Raw genomic sequence first — 21,849 nt, 5'->3', positions numbered from 1 at the left:
GTATTAAAAAATATTTTCCTTCTTTATTATTTTAAACAATAGACAACAATATGCATACAATAGTGAACAATATGCATTTATAAATGATGTCTATATATGTATCTTGGAAAAGTGCCTTGTAATTTCTTGTGAATGGCGCACTATTTGGAGGCTGACAGTTCACAATAATTTAAAAAGGGATTAAGTGTTAATTCAAATAAATAAATATATCAGATAACGCACCAGATTTCTAACATAACACTCACTTTCTAGGAAATCAGGACAACTGTGTGAGGCTGGGGAGAGTTTCACTGTTGTGCTGTGGAATTTTTTATGCAATTTTCTACTCCTTTCTCCAAAATGGAAGACCACAGTTTTATCTACAAGTGTAAAGACAGCTGAGGAGGAGAATTGCATAAAGACATATTTTTTTAAAAAGCATTATTCCCAAATTATGTGAACCAAATTGTTGTATTACTTTATTATAATATTTCATGTTGCTTGTGTTTCTAAGATATTTGCATTCCAAGAAAGTGTTTCCCTTAAAAAGAACATTTTTAAATAGAATACTTTCAAAAATTTTGAAGAAGACTCTTTTTTTGAATTTTTTTTTTCAGTTTCAAAACATAATATTGTGACTGCGCTTTTCAGAAAATATATGTGGCTAGCAGGACATTAGGTCCATACAAGAATATTTAAATGAAAGCTGTGGATTTTTTTTTGAGAGATTCACTTTCTCAAACAGCATTTTATCTAGATTTGCAAATATTTTAATATATACAGAAGGAGTTAGTGTTGGAAATGTATAGATATTTTTAGTGTATCATTGTAATTTCGGTAACTCCTTTATCACTTTCTGTGATGGCGGAAGCACCCTTATATATCAAGTATGGAAGCCAAAGTAAAGGTATCAGTCTCATTCAAAATACAAGCCTTGAATACAGTACATAGAACAGGATGTAAATTTACCTTTCATAATACATAGTGGAATAGGAAAATCATCAGCAGAAGAATAGATGAACATTGAATAGAAAGCAATCACTACATATTAACAAAACATTGTTTATTTTTTGCTCAGTGATTTGTAACCCTATTCATGACATGGGTGTCTCACTTGAAAGAATATATGGGGGTAGGATGCAGAAGGTAGAAGGAAAGTGGGTTTTTTCTTTCCTTTTTCTGTGTTTCTGAGTCTGCTTTCTTTTGATACTGTTCCCTACCACAATCCATTTCTCAACCACTTCATAATGTGAGTTCAAAAGAGGTTCATAGCCCAGTGGATAAAGCATTACATGGCTAAAACATGGTTTACCTTATCCTTAAAAAAAAAACAAAACCAGCCAGTCTGTCACTGTTTAATGTTTCACTGCTGCTGTATCTTTATTTTTAGTGTTGAATGCAACCATGACAATTCATCAGCAACCAGAAGACCATTATTTTATTTACACAAACATTTGCTTATCCTTTCTTTGCTCCTTTTCTCCTTTCTCCCACATACGAAGTAGTTCATTTTCCCAGCTGTTAAAGTCTGTATTGTATCTATTCTCATCTGGAAACTGATCATAAGTCCAAATTTTCACGTGAGATTTCTTTAATTGGAATACTATAACCTCCTGCTCAGATCAGATACCACCTATTTACAAACTAGTAGCTTTATCCTTTTCACATGCAACTATTTATATTTAGATATGTCACTTGAAACATTTGCAATACTAATGCATAATTTTCTTTCATTTTATTCTGTTTGAGTTGTTGCTTGTTGAAAATATATAACCAAGGAACTCTCCAATAAGGCCTTCACCTGTTTTCTAAGCTTCTCTGCCTCTTCCCTCCTATAGTGTTATCCCTGTTCAGAACAGATTTTACAATAACTATTGCAATAATCACACAGTGCTAAATATATATTTATGTTCATGTAATGATTTGTATAGATCCAAATTACTACCCATCAGAGCACCTCTCCCAGAGAAGACCACTGCTCACTACAGCAGGACTTCTGCTAGTGACCTTTCCTCTCTCTTGCTGCGAGGAGGATAAATGACCTCATTTTGTAACATTTGGCTAAACAGCTGAATACTGGAGTAGCATGAGGTGAAAAACCCAGTCATTCTAATAGTGAAGCAATGCTTGTGTAGCAAGGCAAATTTGGATACCTAGGGTCTCTGGAGAATCAAACACATACAATTGATGTGCTTAATTAGATTGTGGAAGGCGGAAATTTCTCATAATACTGTTTGCACTCTTAGCTTCAGATCTGAAGTTTGCAGAAAAATTAGTCTAAACTTTAAACACCAGATAAAATGCAAATGTTAACTAGACTTAATAGAAACCTAGCTGTTAGCTAGCCACGTTTCCAAGAGAAGAGAGAAACTCAGGGGATGGTAAACACAAGAGAAGAACAGGAGATCTGTACAGATGTTTGAAATGTGTGCTGCTGTGTTTGCTTTCCAGTGAAGCTTTCAGCTCAGCCCATCTGTTGTGCGCAGCGCGCCACACATTGTGATATTTGTCTACACCTTGGCCCTCAGCCCATCCTGCTGGTACCAGGCTACACACCATTCCTTGGGAGGATGCTGCGGTGTGTGCTCACTGCTGGGACAGCCAGGGACCAAGGCACATTGTGAACAGTCACCTTCCTACACTCAGGTCATGACTCATGCATCTGCACTGGAACCAGCACTTTGGGTCACAGCACCACTGACCCACAGTGTGCACAGAGCTCTCAGTCTCTCAGACTGCTGGTGACACAAAATCTCTATAACAAATACATTAATTTAAATCATTTTCTCTGAGTGAATCATTCTAGCTTGGAGCCAGATAGTACTGATGTTTGCAAGATGGCCTTATTAGATGCTATTTATTTCTGTATTAAAGAGAACAATGTGGATTGAAGTCACAAAAAGAATTACAAAACGTAATTTATGGATTGCTCCAACTGGAATCCACATTTCTTCCAGGCAGACAGACTTTTTTGTTGTTGTTGTTATTAGCTTAATGAGGACCATAGTCTCATTTCATTTCCTTTGGAACTTCTTACTGCTCGGTCAGTTTGTTTTCATAATGCTGGGTCTCATCCAGCTGGATTTGGGCCCATTCTGGTATCATGCTGCTCAACTAGTTTTATAGCAGTTTATGGCTCATATAGTTAAAAATGCCACCTCTTCTTTAGACATAATAATTTATGCTATTGAGCATGTTGAAGTGGCATCTAAATGTGCCATCATTCATCTTAAAAATACAACAACTGAAACCACCACTAATGTGAACCTACCCATGTGCACATTCACATATTCAGTATTCATATTCTGACTCGTGTGCTTTGCAGTATTTTGAAAGTTTATTCAGCTGCATGAACCTGGGTAGAGGATGTTCTCTGTAAAATTTTTCCTTCCTTTATTGATGTCTAATCTGAAATTCTTCTACCAGAATCCTGCTTGAGTCTTTCCTTCTACCAGATCCTTATCAATAGTAAAAAAAAAAAGAAAAAAAAAGGCTAAATCTCTATCTCTTGGTTGCACTGATATAAAGCCTAAATAAAGGTAAAACTCAATGAAAAATTTGGCTTTCTGTGCTTAATTCTCTTTTTTGGCTCTGGAAACCTAGTTGGTCCCAGGTCTCTCATCTGATCTCAAATCATTTCTCATTTATATACATTTTGTCTCTTCCTCCAGGGCTTTCTCCTTTCTAGGCTGTGTCCTGTAAATACTGTTTTCTAATTCTGTACTCTTGTTTCCATCATCATGACTTGTCCCCATCCTATCTAACTGAAGAGCATTCAGCACAGCCGTGATTTAAGAAAGCAAAGCACCAGGGACTGTAATTACTGGCGTTCTCAGTATGTCGAGGAGTGTACTGGCAGCCCCTGAAACTCTTAACCCACTACATACATGCCGTACAATTTAAGCAACTTAGATCACAGAGTCTGTCAAACAGCTAATTTGCATAATTAATTTGAATAACAAAGATAGTTGATTAAATATGAAATGTATATTCAAATGTTCTTTAAAAAAAATTAAAGATCAAGACATTCTCTATAATGTCAAGGAGAGTTTCACATCCTGGACAGAGGTACATTAGCCAACTTTGCAGAGACATTTACAAAGAAGCACATTACATTAAAGCTGTAAAAATATGCCTCAAGTAAAACCTCAAGTATGTGATATAAACAACATGTAACCAGACAATTGAAAGAAATTTAAGTACTGCCTAGGTGTGAGCATAGGACACTTACAGAGGCCGATGTGTTGGGTTTGCTTGAGTTTAACTTAGATTGCACACAATGTGGATCAAGGCAAATAGTAGTGATAATTTTTAAATGATAGATTTCATTAAAATTATATCAAAATGTCATGATGTACATATCAGTAAAACAAAAGTATATAAAAATTACAGTCCTTACTCCAAATTTTTATTGCCTAAATGATGCCAAGATATGATTCATAAGTGAATGACAAGGATAGAAATAAGAGACAATAAAAAGAATAGGAGATAAGGCTGCAATTTACTGAGGCTATGGATAACTGACTGAAAAGGATATTTTAAAGATTTCTGAACCAGATTTTGATATTAAAATAGACCTTTGAAATATACATCCCCGCCACCTCCATGTTCAGGTTATACTGCAAACATAATGTGTGGGCACAGCACACCAGGTCAGAACATCTGCAGTGGGAAGCCCCCTTGGAAAACATTCCAGGCAATGGAGGAACCTGTCCGGCATCTATCAATTCAGATACTGACCAAGTGAATGTTATTTTGTCCACATTACCCCATTTCTGTTAATATTTTCCTGTTCCTATGACATTTTTCTATCCAAATTAACTGGAATGAATGTTTTCCAGCAAAAACCTCATGAGAGATATTATGAAATATTCTAATAAAATATCCATGCAAAAATATATTTACTGAGCTTCTCTGAACTATTTAGCATGGATATTTTATTAAATATCAAGAGCCTGCTTAGTGCTGAAAGCATATAATTTTGTGGGACAATCCTCTAACTCAAGAATACTGAGGTAACAGTGCTCTAGTGTTTGCTCATTTATATACTATTAATACCTAGTGATTGTTGAAACAGTCTTGATTACAGAGAAAAATGTATCACTTTGTAGCAGGGGGAATCTACAAGATTGGGTGCCTATGCACACTCATATTTGGTGAAAGAAATGCAGTGAAGGAATGATGAAATTGTCTACATTCTTATCACATGGCCTCACTTTTTTCCTTCTTAAAACAAAGATTACTGTAAGGGGCAACAGGAGCAGAGATTAGGTCACTGACTGTAATCCTGTAGAAACAGATGAAATGGTTGGAGACAAAGTGGAAATGAAAAAATGTCTAATGAAACTATTCTGGAAAATGAGTGAAATACTACTCAGGTGTTTATGGTTTTGCTCATGGCCCGACCATTGACATGTTACAAAATGGAATAGCTCCCGAGATTTCTGGGAAGGCAGGAACAGACAAGCCCTGAAGGCTGAAGTAAACTTGCTACTTCTACCTGTGAAAGTGTACACATGGGAGAATGACAAGTATTATGGAACAACATAAATTTTGAGACTGGAGAAGGAAACTTAGAGAAAACCAGAACCATCAGGCCCAAAATTAAGCAAAACCAGACTTCCTTTTTTCCAAGTGGACCTAGAGGAACTAGCAGCTGGATCTCAGGAAAGCAGGTGGCCCCTGCCTGCTCTCTGCACTGGGCATATGAGTACAAGTACTTAGCTGCCTTGTGCTTGGGCGAAGTAAGATAGCTGATTTCTTTGAAAAGGGACCTATTAAGCTGCCAGAATGAAACTGGAATATTACAGACACCTATAAAGTCTTTTGAATTTACTGTTGTAGTGAAACACTGATTTATACACAGTACTTGGATGCCACTTTTACATGTTATACCTTCAATGCATCCTGCAGAACTCTCTTGATGATTGAACAGTGGTATACCAATAAATAATTATCAGATGGATATCAAGAAAATGGATTTTTCCTTATATTTATTAGTACACTGAAACTAAATAGACTATAAATATTTTAATGAGGATATTTTATAGAAGTGTGACTTTCAATAAATTTTTGATTTTTTATTTCCATTTTGCCTTTTATTGACACAAAAAGAAATTAATTTGGTTCTTGAACAATAAATTTATAAAACTTGGTGTTTATATGCATATTTCAGTGTTGGCTGAGATTGTCAGAAGTAACAGCTAATCTTCTTTATGTAGCAGGGTGCTGAGTAGGCTTAAAAGTCCTTTGCTTCCAGAATGCAATGTAATTATAAGACTTGATTACAACTGATTATAATCAATCAGCATAGTCTTAAGTGTAATTTATATTGCTGCAGCTGTGGTTAGATTAAATCTTCATATAAAATACAATTTCTCCAAGATATGTAAAATTATTTGAGCAAACCCAAATACAGTAAACTCATAATGCCATAAGTATAGAGTAAATGATGCCAATTACATAATAGTTTAGCGCCGTGCGTACCACAAAATAATTTTCCCCTCAAAGAAGATATTCTTGATTCAAGACACAAGATTGTCCTTTTGTTATTGTGACAGGACAATGTTTCTGGCCTTCTGAACTCTTCCTTACACCATTTGTCATATATAATGTGTCACTACCCGCACCAGAACTACCATAGGCAGTAAGAGCTCTTTTAAAACAATAATAGAAACTAGGTTTGAGGATTTACAGAACAACATGTTTTCGCGGGATAAGACACATGCTAGCTGTCAAAAACTGCTGAGCTCTCATTGCTAATCAGCTAAGTGGCTTTGTTCAGTTTCTTCCCCTCTGCCTGTACATCCATGCTGTAGCTGGGCAGCTTTACTGCAGACGTAGATCAGCCAGATTTGCTCCAGCCCATCCAGAAAGCCCTGACAGGAACCCAAGGCTGCTGCAAGGGGCCTCCTGCTCCCAGGGGACAGTCAGGACAACACCCATGGCTCTATTCTATACACCAGGCAATGCTTTAATGTCTGTACTTTTGTATTTCTGGTCTTGGTGAAGGGTTATCCTAAGTTTACAGCCTGCAAAGTGTCCGTAACAGCGCTGGCTGCCTTCATTAGGGACATGTATGGAGGGCTGATGCAGTGGTTTCTCAGTTCTTTCATTTTTCCACGAAATTTCATGTCAAAAAAAAATCTCACCAAAGAATATCTTGTCTGGCAATCTGAGATTAAAAAAACTGCATCAGCAAAAATACCATTTCTAACATGATCAGAATATAGTCATACACACAGACACCCCCACCTCAAAAAAAAAAAAAAAATTGTTCTTTTAAAAGATATCACTTTAGCTTATGGCTTTAATGTCAACAGAAGGTAATCAACTGTTTCCTTCCAAAAATAATAGAGCATGAAGCTTACAAAAACCCTGATGCTTAGAATAAAGCTCTTTGCTTATTAACTCCTAAGATTCTGAATTCTTGCCTGAAGCCCTTTTACCCAGTTTACTGAGAATCTGAAATAAAAATATGATTGTGGGTGTATAACATGAAACCTGATTCTGATCTGCCTAAACGAGAATATATATCCCAAAGTTTTCTCAATTAGAAGGAAAATCCATCTGTTCCCATTAGAAAAAAAATCCAAAACCAAAACCCAACTATAACTAACCCCAAAGTAAAACAAACTCCCAAGCCCTGTGGCTTTTAGTAAGAGAATATTTGTTGCTTGCTTTCCTCCAGAACTAATGTGTCATGACATCAGTACAAAATTTAGAAGGAGCATCCCTGGAGCAGTAGGTTAGTTGAGATAGAATCAAACTAGTTTTTAACATTCGAGATTTTATATTTTGAGTATGAACTCTAAATTTCCCTAGCAATTAACTTCTTATAAAGGAAATAAATTTTCTTGAAATTATGATGTATCATTAAGACACCAGACTGTAATTTTTTTCATGCTTAATAAAGACACATTTAAAAGAGTAAAAAAATATGTTTTCAATAATCTAGAAACTGAGCCTATTTAATCCAGAGATTTCTTAACAGAATCAAGGGACTGTGAAGTGTAAAAATGTATAGAATAGTATAAAATATATTATTTTTATATAGATTTTTTATTTATTTTTAACCAGTGACATACTTAATAGATATTTTGTTTTCTCCGTATTTCGACTGTGGTGTCTTTGTACCCATAAGCTGCTTATTGATTTATGAGCTTGATCCTCAAAATGAATTCCTGTCCCACTGAATTATTTTGTTTTGAACCTTGGTGATTGCTCTAATTCTTTGCTGTTCTATTTTGGTTTGTACATAATTTTTTTAGAGCTGTATCTGAAAATGACCACTAGTGTATAAAGAAACATAAACAATATCAACTTGACATATTTGTTGTTAAAATAATAAATATTGGACAAAAAGAGACACAAAATTAGTAGAAAAAAATTTTATAAAAACATATGCAGTCCATCAAAACACATAAAAATCTAAAGAACTGAGGATGTTGTCTGCAATTGAAAGAATCAATGTGTGTGTTTAAGTATGAATGGTCCATACCCAAACAGTATTTTTCATTTAGATGAAACAGTATTTTAAATTCCACAAATTTCATGATCATGAGTCCCTGCTAAGATAATATTTAAATGTAGTTTTAATCTAAATATTTTTAACCCGCCATTTTCAAACCCAAATTCCTAACTATGTTTATTTTTAATTAAGTACACTGAACCAAATATGGCATAATTTCAACATTTAAATTTTACTGTTCTTCAAATTTCCAGTTATAAAAGTTGTTTTTCTTGTTCAGTAATGAATCTGTGTTTGAGCCAAGCAGCTGCATATGAAGGTTGCCAGAGCTGTTCTTCATACACTTTTCAGTTAGCTGACTTTAAATTACTTTAGGTGCAGAAAAAGCTATTTTATTGCTCTAAAAGGAGAGGTCAGTATAATGTCAGCCAATAGACAGAACCCTTATGTATGAAATTGTTTTTGATGCTTTGCATTTTTAATATTTATGGGTTTCTGTTTAACATATTTACTTTGATAACAGCCTGAACATAGGAAAACAAACAAAAAATCTCATTTATCCTGAAAGCCTTTGGTAACGTCTTTATCTGCCATTTTAAAACAATTTCTGGTCAAGTATCTGCCGTTCCCACCTGACTCTTCTACTCTAAATAATCTCAAAGAGCTCCAAATACACTGCAAGTTTTAGACCAGGTTCTATCTTAAAATGTGTTCTTTTCAATAAATCCATTGCTAGGCCAAATTTTCGAAGCTGTGTAACCTGTTAAGAATCCTGTAGGCTGCTCAGAACACCTGCAAGAACAGCTGGCAGTCAGGATGCATCAGCAGACATGGGTCCACTACTGATAACAGTGGTGGCAACAAGAGTAAAGGATGTATGGACCCAACCTGCTGATTTTGTTCTGCCTATTTGGATCTTCAGTTGCCTAAATTCCTTTCAAGTCCACTGTCAAGAGATGCATTGCTGAATGGGAGCTGGATGTCTCTCTTGAGTCAAGAAGTACCATTCACTATATCTATTTGTAAATATTCAACTGGGGATATATTTATTAAGTATATTCACTAAGATGATAGTATTTCTATAAAAAGATAACCCAAAATAATCTGTAAATAATTTAAGTAATCTCAAATATAGGCTTGCCTGCTATATAGAATTTTTTTTCCTTTAAGCGTTAATATTCTGAGTGCAATTCAGAAGTTCATTTCTATGACACTCAGGAAAGTGACGACAGTAGATGGTTGATGAATTTTAAACTTAATATGCCTCAGTATTTTACTAGAGGAGCAGTAAATGCTTAATAACAAAATTCACAATGAATTATTTCAGAATTTTCTTGCCTAGATTAATAATAAATTTTAAAAACCAGATATTTATGTTTTCTAAGAAAGATAAATAATAAAATGGTGAAACAGCAATCACAAAGGAGAAGAATGGTGCACTTTTCAAATTCTTGCAATACTCTTAGCTAAAAGTACATCTTCAGCTATCTTTAAACAATTCTTATTTATCCATAACAGGGTCAGAACCTCCTACTTATTAATTATATTAAAGATCCCTTAGTTATCTCTTACTCAATTATCTGAACAGTCTCCATGTCCAGCATGACATTTAGATAATGAACATAACATTTTAATGGTATCACTAATACCCACATGGATTTATTCAGCACATGCTTAAATCTCTAATTTTCAGGGGCTCTTAGAACCTTAAAATCAACATGACCAATGTGTTATCAATTTCACTTCAATCAGAAGTATAAGAAAGTTTTGAAAGGGTAAAAGTTAAAATTAAATTCTCATAACCATTTTGTCAACCAGTAGATACTGTATTAAAGTATGAGGAATGAGATACAAAATCCTTTTGCATTGACTCATACTTTTGTTAAAATTCATATAATTTAGCTCAGGCCTTTATGCCCAATTATCTTCATAAAACTGATCAAGTGGAGAAATGATAAAACTCCCTAATTTCCTTAATGTGTCATTTTTTGTTATTCCCAAAAACTGCTAATTGGTGGGAATACTATGGACACTTTATTTTTTGGTTAACCAATATACAGAAAACTCTTTGAAAATTAATACCCCAGATCATAATTCTACATGTAAATCTGAAGTTATGCTGCACTGATTTAATTGTGACATTGAATAGTTGCAAAGATCTACCCCAGTGAAGAAGACTGCAAATCTTGCTTGTTGTTGATTTAAGTAGTTATAAAGACTCTACGACTACAAATGGAGAATAAAAATTAATTCTGGTCTTTCAACATCTGCAGATAAGTAATGAAATACTTTTCAGTGACTTTCATTAAAGAGAGTTTAAAATATGATAATTTATTATTATTATTATTATACAGAGGTTTATCCCTTTAGACTGTGTTTGAAGATTTATTTTCTATTTGGAGACAACGACAATCAGATTATTAAGCAAATATATGGCATACCTATTTTCTCATTTAAGTAGTGTGAATTTTTTATTATTTCTCTGTTTCATGCAGAAGACCCCAATATGTAACGTGAGAACTTAAACAATAAATCTTTTTTCTTTGAAGGACCTGTGTTATCACATTTGATGAGGACACAAAACAATGAAACTAGAAACATGGCATTTCTGTCATCAACATAATGGTGAATTTTGTTTATTGTCTTATTTTTTAGCTTAAAGAGAGTTATTTTATGCCAATAATCAGCTGAAGTTAAGAAAATCTATTCATGGTGGTTTGCATGGCACGGCAGCAGAATTGCTAATTCCAGAAATGGACATCTTCATCTCCTCTGCCAAACGAAGAGTTTTGTTCAGTGTTTGTGAAATACTTCAAGAAAAACTCCATGTAAATTGTAAATTTATAATTTATATTTTCTAGTTTAAACATTCACTTTTTATGTTTGCATAGTACTTTTAAGCCCTTTCTACAGTCATCTAGGTTTGGTATGGCCCTACAAATTTTACATATAGTTATCAGGTATCTAAAAAAGGGGACATGACAACAATGATCAATAACAAAGTTTACATTAGAACACTAATTAACATAAGAATAAAAAATAGTGAAAGTCATATAAAAAGACCTTTAACATACATTTTGTTTTCCATCAGACATGCCTATTGCTAAATCAAAGAAATGATAAATGGAAATCTGATTCTAAGAAGAATGTAGTAATGAAAAGAATTATTCTGAAACTTTACAGTTCAAGAAGGTATAGAAACATCATGTCTCCCATAGGAAAAATGTAGTCTAGATTTATAGATGAGGATCTGTAGATTTATAATATGCATTTAATTCTTTTTTCTTGAAGCACATATAGGAAAAGATTATGTAGAGATATAGCTCTAGGTTTGTGAATGCCTTTAATTTAATTTTAAGAAAAAAAATATTTCATATCAGCAAGTACATTATATATAACCCACTGTCTGATATCTTACAAAGTCAATATTTTTTTCTGCATGTTCCTCTGCTCCTCATTATAAAGGTCTTTTTCCAAACTGCATGAATCATAGGTTGTAATCTAAATCTTGACTTCCATTAAAGCATTGGAATTAACACATTCTCTGCCATTGCCACCATGACAGACGTGATTGCTCTATTTACAGTGCAAACAGCCCTAAATCCTTGAAGCATAAGATTGAGAGAAAACAGAATTAAAATGTGGTTGGAGGAGATATTACTTATCCTAAGGATGCACTACTGCTTCAGAACATATTCAAAGCACAGTAACTCCATGTTTTATTTATCTGTCTTACATAATTAAGTGTATTAAGCAGCTTTGTTTTCATGAACATGAGTAGGAAGATGATGGGTGATAATCACTGAGGTCATAAGAGGCTTTCCTTTTCACCACTGACTTCTTATAGCTCAGACAAGTGTAACACTCAAACTTGTCACACGAAGTTGTTTGACTATTTCTACTTCATAGTTGCCTTCCTTGTTTCATTTACAGCCACCATCCAAGAGGAAAGCCTATAATGGAGGAAAAATAGCACACTGATTGCCATTTCACTTCCTAATTAATTTTCAGATAATGATGAGCACTGCCATGAACATGTTCCCATTCTTTCCTGTAGAATGCATACAAATGTTGCTTGGAATGGCATTTTGGTTAGAAGAAACACTGGAAGATTGTGGAAGGCAGCATTAAACTACCAGGTTTTATTCTTATTTTCTTTTTTTCATTTTTTTATAAAACTGGAAAGATAAGTGAGGCTACTTTATCTGCAAATTCATGGGGCCTCAGTCAGATGAGAGCTTTGAAAAAGTTGTGGCTTAAGATGAAAGGGATTATGAAGATTGGAAAATCATAATACAGCAAGAATGGAAAGAAAAAACTAGTAAACTTTTTACTTCTATGTAGGATTCTTAGTAACTTCTCTCTTCTCAACTCTTTTCTCTCTTCAGGAGCTTGGTTTTTCTCTAAGAAAGAAACAACTTTTGAAGTGAAGTATCATTTTCACTTTATGGCTGCCAACTGGTGTATTGATGCTAAAGTAAGAGCCAGCTTGTTCCCCTGAGATGGAACCATTTTAAAGCCCAGTGTGTTGAATATTTATTACAGGCCTAAATTATTTTGTGGAAAGGCTTCACATCAGCTCTTTATGCTAATGCTCGTTTAGGAATACTGATAATCTACAGCAGAGTACAAATTCCATAACGAAAATTTATTTTAATCCCCATGGCACCCATTTTAGGAAATTTTTTCTCAGCAGCTTTCTTGTCTTGAAAGGAACAGTACTGAGGTCAGTAATTGCTGGAGTAACAGCAGGTTCCTGAATCTTAGGGTACCAAATGAAGGACGAAATACATCATGAGAAAAATGAAATTAGAGGATTTTTTTGTTTACTTTTTGAGGGAAGCTAGTAAAATTTAAGATGGTTTTGTCTGTAGAGTATTTCCGGAAGATCAGTTTGATGCCTCAGCTTCAGACCACAACACTGTGAATGGGGGGGGTTGAAAAATCAAGTTTACTACGGAAGAAGCCTTCCTTTACCCTCTCTCACTTGTGTTACAAATCTACTTACAGTGGATATCAGCAAGAAATTGAAGGGATGGAGTCATTGAGTTCCACTTCTCAGTTACTTATGGTGAAGAATTTCTACCTACATAGTGATATAACCTAGTTTAATCACATTAATCCGCATTATTAGAATGAAATTTGCTATAGCATAGATTAAGTTTTTATTCTTTATTTATGCAAATTAAATTGAATTAATTTGTTATTTAAAAGAAATCACTAAACTGAATTGAAATACTTCCTTTATACAAGTCTGGAACAGTGAAAATTCTGGTCATAAATTAACTTAGCACTGAATGTACACATGTGCTATTATTTGTATTGCCACTTCTATTTTCATAGCACCATCCAGTCTAAAATAAGACTGTACCAAACAATATTCTGTTTTGTTGTAGTTATGCTTCAAATTTCTAGAAGTGGAATATTCTTATGTATGGGATTTGATTCTTTGGCAGTGCCTCAGATTTTAACGGGATTTTTGACTTTTATCGCAGATAACCAAATCCTAAAATATTTGACCTTAAAGAAATAGTGTAGTAGGTAATTAGCAGATCTTAAGGAATATGGCTTAAATATTAAATAGAAAAGCATTTTGCATTTGCTTCCCTAATAATAAATAGTTGGATTAGAGTGAGCAGTAAAGCCCAACAGTGAATTGTAAGCAAATATCAACTCAGGAGACTGATTCAGATACCAAGCCAAGGTGCCCATAATTTCTGAAAGGTGTGATTTACCACGTTATGATGTATTATTTAGCTTCTCTCTATATTTTATACGTCAAATATATACTATTATATACATATATAATACATATAAAATATGCATTTTTGTGATCATATTCTAATGTTTGAATTATAGATTCAGACCTCATACTGAGGTTCCTTTGGGGAGAAAGACTGTCAGTATTTTTATGTTATCTTAATTTTTAATGAAAAATCTTACTGGGCTGTTAGTTCAGACTCTTGTTCAAGAATAGGTTCTAGTGCCTGTCTGGTGTTTATAGGTCCTGTGTCAGTGGGTACATTTGAGGATTGATTCTGATGCAAACAAATCAGCACCACTCATTACCAGCAGCCCCTTTTGCTACTCTGGCAGTTAATTTTCCCTCAGACATTCTTAAGTAAAATAATTAACTGTACTGCCCCCGACACAGTTCAAATTATCACTTGTTTTTTTTTAAGCCTTCAATGAATAGAAGAAAACGTTCACAAGGCTTAAAATGTTTGAAAAGTCATTGAGGCTGTGTCTTATAAAATTTTGTTTCAAAATGTGCTGTAACACATTTTTCTTAGGTTAACATTTGTATAAGTAGCATATAATGTGTATTTATGTTAATTTTAATTTATTTAAAACCACTGGAGTTTAGGGGATGGATTCAATGTAGATAGAAAATCAAGTTACCTGAGATTAAAAAAACCCCAAAAAACATTCAGCATTTAAAATGTTAAGGAAAAAGACAGGACACATTGGTACTTATTATTTTTGGATAAGATATGATTTCAAAGGAAACATCAAAATACCTCTATGGGCCGACATGCTAAGGTAAGAAGACGGCTGCTCTTGATTTCTAATGCCTGAAGTCAGGTCAGGAATACCAGCTGTGATAAATTGTAAAACAAGTATGTGTAGTTTGACAAGCTAAGTAAGGATTTGCTTTCTGGAGTGTTTTAAATCTTTTGTTCTTTAGTTCTGTACCTCAGAATCTCAAAGTTAGCTAAACAGAGCCCAAGATCAGGCATGGGGATTGTAGGAACACTAGAGCTTGTGCTGTGCTTTGTGTGCACGTTACTCTCATCGTAAATCTTTAGCTGCTGAAGTTAAGAAGAAACTCTTGAACACTATAATCCTAATTAGGGAGGAGGAATATGAATGCAGCTCAGCAGTAACACTGCATTACCAGTAACTAAAACATGCCTTCCTCTCAAAAATGTTTTTAATATCTACAGATAGATTACAATAATTACAGTCTATTAGGATTCTTTTATTATTTAAATCTTGCACTGTGATAAAAGAATAGAGTCATTAAAGGTAATTATGAAGAATTTAGATAAAGAAATTATTTGGAAGATATGTGTTTCTGAGGACAAAACCAGTAATTTATCTGAGTATATCCCACACAAAAAGAAAGTATTTGTGTTATTAATATATTTATTCATGTACTACCTCGTTATTGCCAGTATTATTTTTTAATTCTGTTCTGTAGTGTAGTGGTACCATTTGCTTTTGAAAGGATACTATATTAAGAAAGAAGGCTTCTAAAAATATTAAACTCAAGTATTCAAAATACATATTCATATATATGCATAAGTATATATATATATATACACAAATATATGGTTTCACTTAAAATCTTATCTTGTGAGAGACCTATAGAACAATATTTGACGTATTGTTTGCTTAACCACGTCTGTGTCCAGGCACTCAGCACATCTCTCCAAATCTAAAGGGCCACAGGTGACAGCAGTAAAAGTTCTGGTACACTGGGGAAGAGAATGTGGCACCTATGCAGGAACTTATTGCCCCACACGTCACTTCTGGGAAAAATCACAGTTCCAAAGTTCAGCTCCTGGAAAACGAGTTGAGAGGAAGCTCTGCCACGGTGTTCATGAGCTACCTGAGGTAGTCACAATATGGGAAAACCTGAAAGAGACTTTCAGCATTGACATATAGACAGGATTCCTAATTTTAGCAGCAGGGTTTTGCTGCTGAACATTGGCATAATTTTTATAATAACTTCCATAAACTCCTTCCTTATATATGTGCTTTTGAAAATTCACATAGATTGATAGGGAAAGCAAAATCATCTGCAATTAGTCAGCTTTTATGACACATTGCTACTTTTACAACATTAGGTTTAAAAACAAATCAGTATCTTAAGGTGGTTTAAGAGTATAATACTTGGGCTAAACTCTGGGCCTTTTAAGGCAGTGACAGATAATGTAGTGATATTAATGGTACCAGGTTTTTACTCAAGTTCGAGAAGATGCTCAAGTTCTCTATATTTATTTAATAAAGATATTTATAAAATTATAACTTATAAAGGGTCTTCAGACTGAAATCCAAGAAACTAAGCAACTTCTGGAAGATGAAAGTAATTCATTCCCTTCTCTCCCCTATTGCTTTAACGTTAGTGTTGAAGCTCTGTTTGATGCAAAAATTTTAAAAATTAATGCAGCTTCTGTTTGGTGTTCACTACATCCACTTATATATTTATTATCCTTTCCTGTGAGGTGAAAACCACAGAATATTTTCAAAGGCCATTGTTTAATGACAGCATGCATCCATGGCTCTGGTGGAACATTTATAATGTTTTATATATTATTTTTATTATAACGGTTCAAAAAACCTGAAAAAATCATATTGAAAAGGCTGCAAAGGCCTGAAATACCTTCATGAAATTATTTCTTGTAGACACAGGTCTGTACCTTTTTCTCACTCTAAGCATCTTAGTAAGAGGAAGACTGTAGTAGACTGAGGGATGCACTGAGCAGTCCTGGCTACACATGCCTTCTTCCGTATGCTGACTTTACTTCCTGTTCAGAATAAATTCAATTATTCAGGCACATTTGCATCTTTACCTCTGTAAGACATCGGGGGACTTGTGTGGACATAAAGGAGATACAAAACTTTCCGTTGTGTGGTTTGGAGGAAATTCCTGGGGGCTGAGCTCTATGTAAATGTACTTTATTATTGGAATGGGTATAAGCAAAGCCTGTCACCGCTGATTTGAATAGCTGACGTAAGGTAGAATCCATTTGCCTTCCCTAGATGGGCACTTCTGCTGCAATCAGCAGGAATTATTTATGTGCTTATTCTTAGATTTAGATTTGCAGTGCTTGAATCCATGCATGTAAGCGCATTTGGAAACTCCTTGTGGCAATGCAACATTTTGCCTCTTTTCTTTCAGTGTTGTTTTGGTTGTGTTACTCTGATTGGTTTCTTAAAGATCAGTCATTCTTAATCAACTGTATTTATATGATTATTTAAATGATACATAGTTACACAATTAGTAAAAGTGTTTAGTCATCATCTGTTTTGAACAGATTACAATTTTAAAATTGAACTTGTTTATCTTAGGGATATTTAAATGTCTTTCTCAGGTATGTGGATCCCATTTTTTCTGTTTCTACTAAACCATGAAAAAAATGACAAAAATTAACATACTTCAGGGTGGTTTTGATGAAAATATATCTACAAACATAGTAAAAAAAATTACAGAATAGGGCTGGACCACAACGCTCAGATGTATATTGCATTTCCCACCTAGACACTGTGATAGAAAATGATGCAAAAACTCCTGCAAAATTGATTTTCTCTCAGAACTGCATGGAATACCCTTGTAATGACTCAAAAATTAAACTCTAAATATTTTGATGAGGATGGTTTCATTACATTAGACACATCTTAACTTATCCTACTCAGTATAAATGAGACTAGGATAAGATGAAGCCACTCTATTTCCACTGTTTATTACAGTCTTGAATCTGATAAAATACTTAGCATTGATCACTGGGGATGCGGAAAAGCACACAAAGGAATAGAGGCAGTAGATGCTAAATGATTGGAATTTTTTTCTGTAAATGTATTGCATTTCAGAGGTTAAGTGGGTAAGGGAAAAAAAATGCACTGAATAGTCACCTTTGAGAGTAGATAACAAATTTGGTTTTCAGTGTAATCATGTCCAGAAATCATTCTGTTTTCACAGCTGCATGCCACTGCACACCATTTTAAACTTTGCATTTTGGCACCAGGAAGGAATAAAAGGTTGAAATGTGTGGAACAAAGATATTATTTCACCTCCTTGCCAATATTAGAATTGAAAGAGGCCTCACAGAGCCTGGGCTGTGAATTTAATTAAGCATCTTTTTAAAGGGGATCATAAAATGGAAGAATTTCCTTTCTGCTCTTGTGACAACTTCTTGGAACACAGTCATTAAATATGGGTTGGGAGAGGAAGGAAGATGAGAGAGAGTTGAGAGAGATGTAGTTCCACTCTTTCTGCTGACCACATTGTCCAACCAAGAGAAGGAAAAGGTGCAGAAAAAGTTATTTATTGGCAGCATAACCCAGCTACAAACCACTGTTTCCCAGATCTCTAAAGAAGATTCATTCACATGATTAATTTCCAAAACTGTTCTTGGGACTGCCTCTACAGTGGGTCCCTCTGCTTTATGACTGGGATGAAAGTCTAAGTCTAGCCCCATGTCAGAACTCATAAATAATTAAAAATCTGACCGTGAAGAAGTCACTACTGTTTCTGACTTGATCATAGAACCACAGAATATTCTGAGTTGGAAGGCCCCACAAGGATCATCAAGCCCAGCTCTAGAGTGAATGGCCCATACAAGATTGAACCCACAACCTTGGTGTTATTAGCACCAGGCTCTAACCAGCTGAGCTCAAGGTCAGTCTCATGAAGATTAGCACACAAATATAAGATAAAAATGACTGTCTTTACTGCTGTTCAGAAGACCAGCTGACAAAAGAATTGCTTCTTTTCAACTTTATTTCCCATAGTATTTTCTGAGTCTACTTGACCGTTTCCCCTTTTGATATGAAAGAAATTCTGTAAAGTGAAGTCACTGAACCAGAAAACATACATTTGATCTCTCTGATTTCTAGTATTCACGACCAATTGAATGCTTAAAGACGTTAGTGAAAAATAATCCCGTTTAATTCACTTCTCATTTTAAGTTATTTACAACACAGTATGCTGACTAGCACTTCCCCGTGCTGTGTGAAAGTATTAGGCTTGACTCACAAAGAGATCTGTGAGAAAAAAGCTGTAAAAATACTGAAGGTGTGTGCCTTTACCCCCTTTCTAAAGAGGAATAAAGAATTTTTTTCACACAAATTTTTTGAAGTATATTCTTTAACTCATTTGATTATAAAATAAGATCATGAAAAAAAGAATCTCCTGTGTAAACTGCTTTCCTCACAAGACATTACATTTTTTGAAAGTTTCATTGCAAAAACACTGTTTGAAGTATTTGTTTTTCTATGTTTATGCTAATTTGTTCAGAGTACTGATATCTAAACTTTTTTCTGGTTCATATAATATTTCTTATAAAAGCAAATATGATCTTTGTGTACAAAACTAATGTACATGAAGTCAAATTCTGTGGCATCAGTAAGGGCCAATCATCAGCTGGGAAAGAGAATTTAGCACTTTATTCTGACTCTGTTCTGGTTTACATAGATTTCTCTTTGGACTCAAAGAGTGATTTCAAATAGAGCAGAATATCTTTGAGAAATACAAATATGCATTGAGTGAGAGAAGAAGAACACCAAGATCTAAACATGAGAGATATCTGACCAAGTTAACATCAGAACAAAAACACAAGAATGTATGCAAATGTTTTACAAGAACTCTTTAAAGATGGAGACAGGAAACAAAATCATCTCTGCATTAACTTTTATACTGTTGTAGCCAGACTGCTTTGGGATGAGATTTAGGATAAGAGCATATTGATATTCCCTCCAGAATACGTTTTTTTAAATATCCACTTCTAAGTTCCCCCTTCCATTTTGGCTAAATATATCCCACAGAAAACTAGAAAGACTAATTGATCCCAATCTTATACAAATAAAACTTTTTTTTTTTTAAATATAGAATAAAAGTATCCTGAATTCTGTAAATAGATAGGGGCTGTAAGAAATTTTGAACTTAAGCCATAACATCTTCTAAAAAAGTGATTTTACTCAGGATATCTTGCTGCAATTTTCTGATATACAGTCAGAGTTGGAGAGACTGCAGTTACAGACAAGATCATGAAGAATATTTTTAAATGCAATCATGTTATTCTGTATTTATTGATATATTCTCTGAGATTTAGCCTTCTATACCTTTCCTCAGAATCATTTTGATGTTATACATGCTTTGTATGGGTAACTGTGTTTATCACCCTTGTTATCATTTTAGTATATTTTTTCTCGAAATTGTATAATTGAAACCTTTCATGTCCTTATGAGAAAACATTTTGGAGAATAGCTGTAAGGAGTTGGCAGTAATGAGTATGGCAAACCACAAACCAAAATATTAAAGCGAATATGAATCAGAGTCATGAGAACTTGGAACACCTGCCTGGAAAGCCAATATTTAACTTTCAGAATTTATAAAATCCAGTAGGAGCTTGAATAGAATTCCATTGCATTTATTACTTTGTCCTTAATATTATTTTTTGTCTAGTTTTAAAGTAGCAACATCAATGATCTGATGTTTCTTTTGCAATTGAAAATCATTTGCTGAATGACATCAATATTCATCAGATAAAGATCTTTCAGTTACCTTAAAGCAGCATAAACATTTAATCCTAGGTATTCTCAGTGCAAAGATATTTAGAGGGGTTTTTATTTTTGTTTTATGTCTCAGATATTGGTGGTCCAAACCAACAGATTTTAAGTTTTGGTCATATTTACATTGTGAAGCTGCATAATTTTCCTTTACTCTGTACGCACACATTATTAAATTTACCATTATAGGTTTCAGTAAAGCTGATGTACATTTTAAAAGAAAAAAAAAGTTCTAGTAGTGGCAAAGGATACCTTTTTCGTGGTCTCTGCCTGTCTTGCCATTTGTACACGGGATGAAGCAGGAAAATATTCTTGGGAAATCCTTTCTTTGCTATGATTACCATTAAGCTTCCAGAACTTGTCTTCGCACTATTAATGATAGCTATTCACCAGCTGAAGCCTTTTTTTTTTCTTATTGTTATCCTTCTTAGTCTAAAGTTAATTTAATTTTAGACTGAAATTTTATGGATGCTTTTTGTGCAAGAAGAAACAAAACTCCAGCTACTCTTGCACCACATGCAGGGTGATTGCTTGGTGATACTGGCTTCTAACTGAGATTCAGTCAAAAAACAGCTGCTGCTTACCAACAGCAGAAGCATGTATTGAAAACAGTGAGAAATGTGATAAGCTTTCAGATCAGAAATACTCACATTCTTTTTTCTCTTGTAAAAAATAAGTTTATTTTAGAGTCTTTTATTCTACTATAATCAGAAGCCTTAGGCAAAATATCGCAGGTAATGAGAGAAGAAGTAAGAATTAAAGTCCCAAACATAAAAATTATTTTCAATGCTTTAAATTTTTTTTTAAAATAAATAATTTAATATTGATACACATAATGAAAAAGACTTGCAATAAGAAGAGTGGAAGAGAAGAATAGAAAATATAATAAGTTAGTTCAGACCAGTTTGTGACATGAAAATTTTGTATGTGACATTGAACTGATATTAATATCATTTGAGAAGTTGTGCAAAACCAGAGCTGCACAGGGTCACACACTGACTGACAGTTTTCTCTCCTTTATATGGACAATGGACCCAGTATCAACTATAAGACACTGGGGCAAAAAAGCACCTTAAAACTGAGGTTATTCTTTTTGGAATGACTGT

The sequence above is a fragment of the Corvus moneduloides genome, chromosome 9, assembly GCF_009650955.1.
Source record: "Corvus moneduloides isolate bCorMon1 chromosome 9, bCorMon1.pri, whole genome shotgun sequence".
NCBI classification, from domain to species: domain Eukaryota; kingdom Metazoa; phylum Chordata; class Aves; order Passeriformes; family Corvidae; genus Corvus; species Corvus moneduloides.
Note: the sequence above shows the minus strand (reverse complement) of the source record.